A 13,624-nucleotide genomic window follows, 5' to 3' on the forward strand; every position below is an offset into this window, starting at 1 on the left:
TTATCTCTCTTTTTCTCATATCTGTTATTCTCCATCATTTGGTCTTCTATATCACTAGTTCTCTCTTCTGCACATTTATCGTAGTAGTTAAGAGACTCCACATTTGATTGCGTCTCATTAATAGCATTTTTGAGTTCGACTTGGTTAGATTTTAGTTCTTTTATTTCTCCAGAAAAGGGTTCTCTAGTGTCTTCTATGCCTTTTTCAAGTCCAGCTAGGGTCTTTATAATCATTATTCTGAACCCTCGTTCTGACGTCTTAATAATGTCCATATTTATTAGGTCCCCGGCAGTCCATCCTGCCTCTTGTTCTCTGTTTTGAGGTGAGTTTTTCCAGCTTGTCATCCTGTCCAGGGAAGAATAGCTGAAGGACAGAACAAAATACAAAAATGGTAATAAGGACCCCCGAGAAATATACACTTGCAGAAATTGGTCGCTTTTCTCTTCGTAGAGTTGCAGTTATTCTTTTCCTCGATCTCCAGTTGAGTTTGCAGTTTTTCAGAATGATTTGAAAACTATCTCGCTGAATTCCTGGGACTAGACAAAATTAAGGTCTCCAGCTCCTCTGCCATCTTAGACTCCAGCCTCTGGTTTTTCTTTGAACATCTGTGGAAACTGTAGTGATGCCACTTTTCTCATTCCTGATATTGTTGATTTCTTTTTCTTTCTCTTTTTTCTGATCAGTTTGGTTAGAGTTTCATCAGGTTAATTCATCTTCTCAAAGAACCAGCTTTTGGGTTTACTGATTGTATCTATTGTTCTTCTATTTTCTATTTTATTGATATCTATTCTGAAGTAAGCGTTCCAGGAAGGTAGATCATTTGCCCCATTGTTATTTTTCAGACATTCATCTGAAAGTGCCTCAGTCACCAAGCGAAATGGTGACTAAGCAAATGTTTACTAATATTTGGGGCATCTCAGAAGGAGCCATGTTGGCTCCTCCCAATGATTATGCCCCCAGATTGGCTCTAGAATTCCTCACTAAATGTTTCTCAGGGTCTTGTCTGACATATGCCACTGAACTCACCCAGAAAGGTGTTTAGAGAACTTGCACAGTGCAATTGAGTCCCATGCAACTAACATTTCTTGTGTGCTTTCTCTGCGTGAGGCATAGAATGGGTCCTGTGGGAGGAGGGTGCAGATATGGAGAAGATATGTCCTCTGCCCTCAATGAGTGCTCGGTAGAGTGTGGCAGACAGATACAGAGATCCCTGAAGTAGGGTAGCAGTCCGATTGAGGCTATTCCGCAGCAGAGAGGTCTAGACAGAGGAATGCAGAAGAAGAGAGGAAAGAGAGAGGACAGCTAGCAGAGGTCTTCTGGCAAGCATTGGACAGGTGACCACCCACTGCATGTGATGGATCTAGGGAAAGTGAATTAAAATAGATGACATCACATTCCTAGAATGGTCCATGGAAGTGGGACTGTCACTCTTAGCATTTTGAAGGCCTCAGAGGGTTTGGATATGGAGCAACAAGTGGCAGTGCCAGGCATGTCACAGTTCCACTGCCCATGAGGAAGGTAGTGGTAAGTGACTTCAGGTCTTTCCTCGGAAACTGGGATGCCAATCTCTTTCTGAGCAAAATCGTCTTATGCAGTCTGAGAATAAAACCCAAATTGTCCTTGGAGCAAATTGCAAAATATCACATTTATTGACATTGCTTTCCTTTTTATCATTCTGAGCCCTCAAAAGCATTGCCTAATATTCTGTTTCCAAATGACCGTTGCGTGCGATACAGCGCACGATCTCTGACAAGGCAAAGATCAAAAGGTATTCTTATCTGGAAAACGTACAAGCATGTGTGTCAGCAAATGCGACTCATTCATTATTGTTCCGAGGAGTGTATCACTGGTAATGCTTTTTTTTAAATGAATGTGTGAATACACGCCCTCTCCTGGGCGGGCTTTGTGCCTGTACTTTTTCCTTGGATCATATTACATCAGCTCCGAATCCAAGCAGCTGCATTGCTCTGGGCTGCAGTTTCCCAAATGGCTCCTGCAATTTTGACCGGCTTTCCTCTTCTCTGTGTGTGTCTGCTGCTGACTTCTGGCTTTGCCGAGGCAGGCAAGCTGCTGGTAGTACCCATGGATGGGAGCCACTGGTTTACCATGCGTTCGGTTGTGGAGGAACTTGTCCACAGAGGCCATGAGGTGGTTTTAATAGTGCCGGAGGTGAGTTGGCACCTGGGAAAATCCTCCAATTTTACACTGAAGACTTATTCCACAAGGTACACTCTGGAGGAATTGAATCATCTGTTCAAGATTTTCTCTGACTCTCATTGGAAAACTCGTCAAGAAAGTACAGTTTCTTTGCTAATGAGTTCACCCAACGAAATATTTATAGAAGTTTTTTTACACTGTAAGAATTTGTTTAACGACACAAAATTAATAGAATACATAAGGCAGAGTTCTTTTGACGCCGTGTTTCTGGATCCTTTTGATATGTGTGGCTTAATTATAGCCAAATATTTTTCTCTCCCATCTGTGGTCTTCACCAGGGGTGTATTTTGTCATTATCTTGAAGACGCCGCACAGTGCCCAAGTCCCCCTTCCTATGTTTCTAGAGATCTCTCAGGATTCTCAGATGCCATGACTTTCAGCGAGAGAGTGTGGAATCAAATCCTCCACTTGGAGGAACACTTACTTTGCCACTATTTTTTAAAAACTGCTGTAGAAGTTGCGTCTGAGATTCTCCAAACGACTATCACCCCGTATGATCTCTACAGCCAAGCGTCGATTTGGTTGCTAAGAACTGACTTTGTTTTGGAATATCCCAGACCTGTGATGCCCAACATGGTCTTCATCGGAGGCATTAACTGCCAGGAGGGAAAGCCATTGCCAAAGGTAAGTCACCTCTTCTTTTGCATCGTAAGAATAACCTCAGTTTGTTCATTAAAAAAAAAAAAATCCTTACTGAACTGTGATTTGTCATTTACATCCGTTATATTTGGAAATTTTTTCCTGGTTGAATGAATTATTTTGTGCCAGTTTATTGAATCGTACATTAGCGAATTTTATAAAGCTGCTCTTTTTGATATGCGTATGTACACAACTGATATAATTGTATACAATTTCCAGACTGCGTTTTGTAATACTCCCCTTGGGAAACTACTGAAAATACAGTAAATAATGAAACTTCCATTTTGTTCATCTAATGCCATAGCTTATAGGAAAATGCCCTTAGCCGTTTTGTATGCTGCTTTTCCAATTTTTCTGAAATTATTTTATATATGTATGCATATATCTAATATAAGTTCTAACGTCTGTTTTATTACAAGAAAAGCTGGTAACGGATTGGACATATTGTTCTTTACCTTGCTTTTTTCACTTACTAATAAATCATTAGCATCTTTACAGTCAATCTCTATAAATGTGTCACATTCTTTGTAATAGTTGCATAAAATTCGTTACTTTGGATGTACCATAGTTCACTCAATTAAGCAATACTGATAGATATTTAAGCTTTTCCCACCGTTGCCTTTATAAGCAAGACTGTACCAAACATTCTGAAATCATTTCTTTGCATTCCCACATTTCCGTACGCTTGCTCTTCTCTCTGTAGGCTGGACGTCCTTAGGAGTAGGGGGTTGGTGGGCCAAATGGTACACACACATTGCATTTTAATACATTCGACAGATTGCTTTCAGAAGATTGAACAATCTGACACTCGGTCAACAGTATGTGAGTGCTCTAGTGCTCCCATACCCTCTCCAGCTTCAGATGTTGTCGAACTTCTAAAACGCTTTTGGAAAAAAAAATTCTAATATCTGCTTCCATTTTCATAGATAGATTGGCCATTTGATTTCAACTACTGGGAAGTATGTATTCAGATTCTTTAATCATTTTTCTAGGGCTATTTGTCTTCTCATAACTAATGACTGTAAATCTCTTGAGTGTTAGGAATATTAATATTAACACTTTTTAGGAACTGTAAATATTTTTTCCTTGGCTATTCTTCATCTTTTGTCAGAGAGGGTTTTCATTTTTGGATAGTCAAACTCGTTCACTTTTTTCTAGTGGCTTCTGGATTTCAACTTGTTTAGGTCTTTCCAAGCCTGAGATATATAAATGATTTTTTTCCTTACTATGTCTTAGTATTTTTAGTTCTTCCAGTGTTAACAGCTATATTTTTTACAGTGAAGACTTTACATGTATAAAGATCTGACTTCATTACTTTTCTAAACGGATAGTCCGTTGTGCCAACATCATTTAACAAAACAATCCATCCTTTATCTGTTGAACTGAAATGTGTCTTCATCATATTTTAAATTTCATATTTATTTCCTCTCTTGAACACTACTTTTGAGTGCTCTACTTTTGAACTCTCAGGTTTGTTCCATCGATTTATTTATTTACTCACGGGCCAGTATTGTATTTTGAATGTATTAGCTGTGTAGTAAGTTTTCGTATGTGCTCAGGCAGGCCCCATACTCAGTATTTTTCTATATTTTCTTGGTGATTCTTGTTGTTCGCTCTCCTTTAAAAATTCAGAATTGTTTTTTCTTGTTGCAAACAGAGAAATAAAACATTAATGTTCTGCTTATATGACATAAAATCCTTTTATTAATTTGAGAAAGATTGATATCCTTTTGCTTCAATGTTTTCCTCTTAGGAATGTAGTACTTCTCTTTATTTATTTAGATCTTCCTTTATGTCTATCAATAAAGTTTTCTTTTCTTTTTTTTTTTTGATGTAAAGTTCGATGATTTATTATTTGCGTGTAACACCCAGTGCACCACGCAATACGTGCCCTCCTTACTACCCATCACCGGTCTATCCCAATCCCCCACCCCCTTCCCCTCTGAGGCCCTCAGTTTGTTTCTCAGAGTCCATAGTCTCTCATGCTTCATTCCCCCTTCTGATTACCCCCCCTTCTTTTATTCCTTTTTTCTCCTACCGATCTTCCTAGTTCTTATGTTCCATAGATGAGAGAAACCATATGATAATTGTCTTTCTCTGCTTGACTTATTTCACTTAGCATTATCTCCTCCAGTGCCGTCCATGTTGTAGCAAATGTTGAGAACTCGTTCTTTCTGATAGCTGAGAAATATTCCATTGTATATATGGACCACATCTTCTTAATCCAGTCCTCTGTTGAAGGGCATCTAGGCTCCTTCCACGATTTAGCTATTGTGGACATGCTGCTATGAACATTGGGGTGCATATGGCCCTTCTCTTCACTGCGTCTGTATCTTTGGGGTAATCAATAAAGTTTTGCGTTTTACTTTATATGTCTTTCACGTTTCTTATTAAAATTTATTCCTAGGCATGTTATTATTTGTGAAATTATTGTGAACATGCTGTTTCTCATTGCTATTTTGAACTATTATTAGTCATTACAGTATAGTTTTGGCTTTCGCACATTACCTCGTATCTAGTCATATTACTAATTTGTCTTATTAGTTTGTAATACTCTTAGGTATATAATATCATCTGCAGGTAAAAATCCCTCCCCATGTTCGTACCTCTTATTTTGCTTTACTGGAGCGTGTATTTCCAAAACAGTGTTGAACAATTAGTTCAGAACAATTATTCAATAGTTCCTGAATGATGTTAAATACTTGGTCTGGCCAGTGATTTGGGGTTCCGTCATTGCAATTGGAAAGGTCTTGACAAATACAAGAGTAAGATTCCTGGTGATGACGTTGCGTTTATACCCTCATGAAACACCTGGTGGCATGTCTCAGTTGATTATTTTATTAGGGACGTACTGTACATTTTATCTATTGATCCGGCTGCTCACAAGGTTCAGCACATTTTGCAAAAGTCATACCGTCTCATATACTGGGAGCCTGATTTTCCACCTTTGAACAAGGAGTGGCTAAGAATGGATCACACCCTCAGGGAATCAGTGCTGCGGACATGCTGCTTCTATAACTCAGATGACCCACAACGTGACCCACGTCTGGCGAGGACAGCATTTTGTCAGGGGGCTCCGCTCACCTTGCCTTGCCCCCTGCGGGCACCAGGATCGTCACACAGCTGAAGAAGTTGTGCTCGGATTAGGTACACGCGCAACCGTATACGAAAGCTAAGATGATGACGATGGGTTTATTTGGCATGACTGAAAGCAAACGGGAACCGAGGTATTTGTTGGGATGTAGGATTACAGACTTATATAATACATGCCATTTATATCAAGAAATTTGGGGGATGTAAGAATAATTAACCACTTTCCATCATCCATATGTTAAAAGTGAATTGAAGTGTTGTAGCAGAGATCATCTTTTTTGTTTGTGTAAATTCAAGATGCTGCATCAGAGATCGGCCAAGTTTTTTGTAAAGGGCAAGCGAGCAAATGTTTTAGACATTGCGGGGTCATATACGGTCTCCTGTCTTGTAACTTTGTTGGTTTTTTGTTTGCTTACAGCTTTTTAAAAATGTAAAGTCCATTCTTTGCTCATGGGTCATACAAACTGAGGTTGTTCAGATTTTCCCATCCCTTTGGAGGTGGAGAACAAGATTTGTGGGTCCCCATTAGGAAAAGAGAGAAATGAGATGATTGAGGAAGAAGTGGGATCTAGTAAGAAAACCTAAGTTTTAGATCTATGATAATACTGTACTCACCCTGGAAAAAGCCATTGCACCACCAGATCATGAGAAGTATAATGGTGTAAATGAATGCTCCTGGTACAAGGAGTAATGTTACTTAAAGGAGTAATGAATTTGAATTTCCAATCTTTGGAAGGTAACTGAAGTCCTTCTGATCAGGTGTGGGCCCATGGTTTGTGTTTGCATGTATTTTTTAAGCAAAGTACTGTGGATGTAAAGATCATGTTTTTTTGCTACTACAGTTGGGATTCCGCTGTCCCCCTGCACACATCTTTCCACCAATAACAAGTGCACTGGAAGCAGGGGTAATTTTGTGGTGCTCTTGAGCCCCAGGTGCCCCTCCTTTAGGATTTTGCATGTCCCTAATCCTTGTGGCTGATGGGGTCTCTGTCCTGGCCCATCTGACTCCCTTTCTCCTTGGTTCTTTTACTTCTGGCTTTTCCCTGGGAATGGTGGCAGAAATGTTGTCCCTCACCTCCAAAGGAATGGGACATTTCCTTGGTTACATCATTGGGCTTTCTAACAGTGGCTTATCCAAGAGAAGGGGGAAGCTATATCTTTAAAAAAATATCAGAGACAAATGAGAATTGAAATGCAAACTGCCTAAATTTATGGGATGCAGGAAAGGCTGTTCTGAGAGGGAAGTTCATAGCAATACACACCTACGTTAAGAAAACAGAAAGTTCTTAAGTAAACAATTTAACTTACACCTCAAGTAACTAGAAAGAGAACAATCTGAGTCCAAAATTAGTAGAAGGAAGGAACTAAAAAGATCAGACCAGAAATAGGGGAAATAGAGACTAGATAGGCAATCGAAAAGATCAATGAAACTGGAGTTTTTTTTTAAAGATAAACGAAACTGATAAACTTTCAGCTGGACTAAGAAAAAGAAACCAGAGAAGGCTCACATGAACAAGATAAGAAATGGAAAAGGAGATATTGCAGTGGATATCACAGAAGTACAGAGGACCGTAAGAGACTACGCTGAACAATTACATACCGACACGTTGGAGAAGAAATTGATAAATTCCTAGGAGTATGCAACCTACCAAGACTGGATTACGAGGAAATAGAAAATCTATACAAACCAGTAATGAGTAAGGAGACTGAGTCATTAATCAAAAATCTCCTAACAGGGGCGCCTGGATGGCTGTTTGTTGAGCATCTGACTCTTGATCTAAGCTCAGGTTTCGATCTAGGGTCGTGACTTCCAGCCTGATGTTGGGCTACACGCTGGGTATGGAGCTGCTTAAGAACAAAACAAAATAAAAACAAAACTCTAACAAAGAAAAACTCAAGATTAAATGTTTTCTCTGACAAATTCTACCAAATATTGAGAGAATAATTAATTCTGATCCTTCTCAAACTCTTCTGAAAAATAGAAGAGGAAGGAAACCCATTTTAAGAGGCCAGAATCAAATACCAAAGCCAGATACAAAAGCCAGACAAAAGCATACTACAAGAAAAAAAAATTGCAAGCCAGTATGCCTGATGACTACAGATGCAAAATTCCTCAACAAAAATCATTTTTAGAAGATTCAGAGAAGTCTATAAACCCTTCTCACTGCAGTATTCCTGGGTCCTCTTTGGTCTCGGGGATATTCACAAGCAGTCTATCTGCAGAGTCAAGAACAGTTGTTCTTGCAGATTTGCATAGGATTTCAACTAGTGCTGGAAGAAAGAAGAGCTAGAGCAAAAGAACTCAAGCAGGGAAAGCTTTCTGTTAAAAACGGGACTGCTGGCATGGAGGCTGCGATGTCTCTGAAATGGGTGCAGCAGCCCTGGTTGAGGCCGGGCAGTGACCACGGCGTGGATCACCAGAGGCCAGATGCCTGAGCAGGTGACGTTGAACCTGCTCTGTAAGGTGAGAAGACCTGGAGACGAGCTGGAGCAGTCGCCTGGGCTGAGGTTCAGTTGCCCTGGCAAGGAGAGTTGAGCTGCTTTGTACTTTTCCCTTCCTTCCTTCCTTCCTTCCTTCCTTCCTTCCTTCCTTCCTTCCTTCCTTCCCTTACTCATTCTTGAATGAATATTTGGTAAGCATCAACTGTATTTCAGAGCATCTAGCAAGTGGCAGACACAGGGCTAGATGTCTAAGATATAATATGAGTAAGATTGATATATCAAGGTGCCTAAATTCATGGAGCTCACTTTCTTTTTTTAAAAAAAATATTTATTTATTTATTTATTTATTTATTTATTTGAGAGAGAGAGAGAGAGAAGGGGGCAGGAGCAGAGGGAGAGGGACAAACAGACTCCCCGCCGAGTGCAGAGACTTATGTGGGGCTGAGACCACGACCGGAGCTGAAATCAGGAGTCAGGCGTTTAACCAACTGAGTCACCAGGGGCCCCGGCAGCTCACTTTCTAGTGGAGGAAACGAAGGAAAAGCTATTTGGTAGCTGTACACAGTGATAAGTGGCTCGAGGAAAGAATAGAGGGATGTGACAGAGTAAGTGGCCGGGATGAGGGTGGGGCTGTTTCTGATGTCACCCTCAAGGCAGACTTGTTGGAGGAGAACTAACAAATGAGACGGCACATGAAGAGCCCAGGAAAGACCACTCCAGGCCGAGGGGACAGCCAATGCTAAGGTCCTGAGGTGACAAGGAAATTGTCATGTTCCGGATGCAGGAAGGAGGCTGAGTGGAGGGAGCAAGCAGAGTTGGTTAAAAAGATGGATGGGAGCTGGACTCACGCAGGAGATTTTGGCCGAGATAAGTTGGCGCATTTTCTAAGTGCAATGGGAAGTATGCAATGGTGTTATGAAGACATAGCAGAGTGATTTATGTTTGGAAAGACCCCTCTGGCTTCTCTCTACAGAGCAAGAACGACGGCAGGAAATTCAGTTAGGAGGTTACTCCTGGCATCCAAGCAGGACATGGTGGTGGATTGGGGTCAGTGGAGGTGGAGTGTGCAAGGGCAGATTGGAGAGCTATTCTGGAACTAGGACAGGACGTGGGCATGGGTTGTGCGGTGGCTGTGTAATATGTCAGGTAGACGAGGCCGGATATCATTTCCTGGAATTCCCTTCCCTGGCTCCTCCTTCAGCTTTTCCCACAGGGGGGACGGATGTATTAGCTCTGTGAGGAAGAGCGTCAGCTTCTCCTGGAGGACACCCACATCCTCAAGGTTGGAGGCCCGAGCACACTGCAGGGTTCGAGTCCTTTCTCCTGGGTTTCAGCTCGTCCTCGTGGGCCCCAGCTCGTCCTTGCTCTCCCCCACTTCACACCCACCCACACTTTCTGAAGACTCACCCTGCTGTCCTTAAGCTCCAGCGTCAGACTGTTGACAGAAGTCGTTCGGTCAGCTCCCAGATAGTGTAGGTCAAATCCTGTAACAAGTCCTTTGACTGTATGTACCTTTGACTGTATGGCTTCACTTGTCCACTTGAACGCTGAATGGTGAGTGGTGAGGCTGTGGGAGAGTGATGCCTTGTACACGCTGTGACCTGAAATACTAGGTAGATGGAAATGCCGTTACCATCCGGAAAGGCTGGAAGAGAAGGAAGAGCTCATGGAGGGAAACCAAGAGTTGTGTTTCAGATATACTTAATTTTAGAAGCTAGTGAGGTAGGATCTGAACGCTGTTAGAGTCCATCCTTTACTGTCAGGATAAATAAATCAGTACCTGGGAGCAGTTGTTGCATTGTTTTTATAAGAAAGAGCTTCCCCAAAGTCTGGGATGCCTACAGATGGAACAGGCTGCCTCCAGGGTGGGTTGAAGAGTGGCTGTGTTGGCTGGAGGTCCAAGTGATAGATGGGGGTACAAAGCCCTGTACTTGTTTTCAAGTAGTCAGCTAAAATCTTTTTTCACTAATGGTTTAAGTAGTTGCAAAGGATGCTTTGAAAGGTAATCCTTTCAGGGGCACCTGGGTGGCTCAGTTGGTTAAGCACCCAACTCTTGATCTCAGCTCAGGTCTTGAACTCAGGGTCGTGATTTCAAGCCTCTCATTCGGCTCCAATTTCTATATGGAAGCATTCTGTGTCCTTTTATGTGATGGTCCCTTAGGTGCAGCCATAAGAGGAGACACAGGAGAGGCTCCGGAAAACAAAGTTTATTATACACGTAAGTCCTAGAGAAAGGGCGTGCCAAGCAAGGCTACGTGGAGGAAGCGCCAGGCTTGGTCAGGAGGCAGAAGCAGCAAGGCCAGGGGAGGGCCTGGGCCACTGACTTTTTCAGTGTTTTCATGGAATGGCAAGGCAGGGCAGGCAAAGAGGTTAGAACCGGCTAGTCTGAATAATTTTGGTAGGCTCTAAGCTATAGGGGTGTGGCCTGGTTGCCTGGTCCCTAGCCCTGGGATGATTAAGGCAGAGGAATAGTGTCTCCTATGGCGCTGGAATGGTTAGTTTGCATCGAAGGCATGCCCTGGACTGGGCCCTTTGCTAGCTCTAAGAATTAGGGCTAGGAAGGAGTGAGTGTAGTCTCCCCAGCCAGCAGGGTTTTTAAGATGTCCAAACGTCACAAGAAAATGAAAAATACAAGCAGTTCTGGAAGTATGCTTTCTTGTCTCGTGGATAAATACCTAGGAATGCAGAGCCTTGGGCTGTCTGGCCGGAGTAGGCTTACCTTTCTAAGAAACTGCCAAACCATTGTAGGGTCTCAGCAGCAGCGTATGAGAGGTCCAGCTCCGTCACAGATTCGCCAACAATTGGAGCAGGCCGTCTTTCGCATTTCAGCCATTCTGTGGGGCGTGCAAATTAAATTGTAGGGTTTTTTTCTTATGATTTTATTTATTTATTTATTTATTTATTTGAGAGAGAGGGAGAGAGCATGAGTGGGGTGAGGGCAGAGGGAGAAGTATACTCCCCGCTGAGCAGGACCCCCCCCCCGCCCCCACAAGGGACTGTGTCCTAGATCTTCGGGATCATGGCCTCAGCTAAGGCGGACACGTAACTGACTGAGCTACCCAGGCGCCCCATTCAATTGTAGTTTTAAATTCTCCAATGTGTAATGACATGGAGCACGTTTTCCTGTGCCTGATTCCCTTCTGTATATCTTCTGATGAAATGTCTGTTCAAGTCTTTGCCTATTTAAAAAAATTCTTTTTCCCTCTTAGAGAGTTTCAAGAGTTCTTCATTCGTACAGAAGTCCTCTATCAGGTATATGCTGTACAAATATTTTCTCCCAGTCTGTGGATTCTCCTTCTGTATTTTTATTTATTTATTTATTTATTTATTTATTTATTTATTTATTTATTTATTTGTAAGATTTTATTTATTTGTTGATTTTAGAGAGAGAGAGAGAACATGAGCAAGCAGGGGTTGGGGGGAAGGACAGAGGAAGAGAGAAAATCCTGAAGCCAACTCCCTGCTGAGCATGGAGCCTGACTAGGGGCTAGATCCCAGGACACTGAGATCATGACTTGAGCAGAAATCAAGAGCTGGCCGCTTAACCAGCTGAGCCACCCAGTTGCTCTAAATCACAATGGATTTTTGAGTGTTGATCTTGTATCCTGCAACTGTGGCGAACTTACTTATTGGTTCTAGGATATTTTGTAGATTCCATTGGAATTTCTTCAGACATGATCCTGTTGTCTGTGAATAAGGCAGTGAGACCTTTTCTTTCCAGTCTGGATGCCTTTTATGTGTCTTGACCGACTGTGTTGGATAGAATCTCCAGAACAATGTAGAATGGAAGTGGTAAGACAGTCATCCTTGGCTTGTATCTGATTAGGAGTAAAGCATTCAGTCATTCACCACTAAGTATGATGTTAATTCTGGGTTTTTCGTAGATGCTCTTTATTAAGTAGAGAACCTTCCCTTCTTGTCCTAGTTTTGTGATGATTTTTTATCAGGAACAGATGTTGGATTTTTTCGAATACCTTTTCTGTGCCTATGGAGATGATTATATGGTTGTACTTTTTTGGTTTATTTATATGGTGAATTATCTTGATTGATTTTCTAATGTTAAAACTGCCTTGTATTCCTGGGATAAGTCCCACTATCATTTCATATATTATTATTATATGTCTTTTATATACATTTATATAATTTAATTTGATTTGTTAAATTCTGTTTAGAATTTTTGCATTATACTTATGAGGGGTATTGCTCTATACATTTGTCTTTTTTAAAAAATTCGTTTATATTTATTTATTTATTACTATGTTCAATTAGCCAGCATATGGTACATCATTAGTTTTTGATGTAGTGTTCAAGGATTCATTAGTTGCATATAACACCCAGTGTTCATCACCACCCGTGACCTCCTTAATACCCAACACCCGGTTACCCCATCCCATCCCCCTTCCAGTCTATACGGTTTTCCTTTCTTATGATGTCATCTAGTTTTGGTATGTGGTAATACTGGTCTCATTGACCAACTCTGTGGTCTCCTGGAAAGATTAGGAAGTTCTCTGTGCATCTGTCTCTAGAATATATCTTTCCTCATTTCAGAATATATTTTGGAAAAATAATTGGTTTTTTTTTTCCTTCCTCCAGTGTTTGGTAGCTTTTCTCAGTGAAGCCATTTGGGCTTGAAGTTTTCTTTGCGGGAGAGTTTGAATTCAAACTTAATTCAATTTAAAACACACAAGTTATTTTTATTTCTTTCTTCTTGTTTTAAACTCTAGTAGTTTCCATCTTTTGAGGAATTTGTCCATTTCATCTAAGATGTAGAATATATTGGCGTAAATTTGTTCGTGATATTCTTTCTTTTTTTTTTTAAAGATATTATTTATTTATTTTGACAGAGAGAGACTGCCAGCGAGAGGGGGAACACAAGCAGGGGGAGCGGGAGAGGAAGAAGCAGGCTCCTATCAGAGAAGCCTGATGTGGGGCTCGATCCCAGAACACCGAGATCACGCCCTGAGCCAAAGGCAGATGCTTAACGACTGTGCCACCCAGGCGCCCCTGTTCTTGATATTCTTTCTATGTTTTTTTCTTTTTTTAAGTTTAAATTCAATTAAATAACATGTCATGTATTATTTGTCTCAGGGGTACAGGTCTGTTACTGATCAGTCGTATATAACACCCAACCCAATAATATGTTGCTCATTACAACACATACACTCCCCAATGTCCATCACCCGGTTACCCCATTCCTCTACCCCCCTCCCCTCCAGCAACCCCTCAGTTTGTG

At 41.4% G+C, this 13,624-nt stretch overlaps 1 pseudogene across 1 annotated transcript; it reads left to right on the forward strand.

Moving 5' to 3' along the window:
• The first annotated feature begins 1,848 nt into the window (after positions 1-1,848).
• On the forward strand, positions 1,849-13,373 carry LOC123790098 (UDP-glucuronosyltransferase 1A9 pseudogene; annotated as a pseudogene). The gene is made up of 2 exons (XR_015723899.1): positions 1,849-2,841; positions 13,236-13,373. The product of XR_015723899.1 is annotated as a UDP-glucuronosyltransferase 1A9 pseudogene (transcript).
• The last annotated feature ends 251 nt before the right edge of the window (positions 13,374-13,624 follow it).

This window comes from Ursus americanus, chromosome 1, assembly GCF_024610735.1.
Source record: "Ursus americanus isolate L20-20 chromosome 1, mUrsAme1.1.p, whole genome shotgun sequence".
Lineage (NCBI taxonomy): Eukaryota > Metazoa > Chordata > Mammalia > Carnivora > Ursidae > Ursus > Ursus americanus.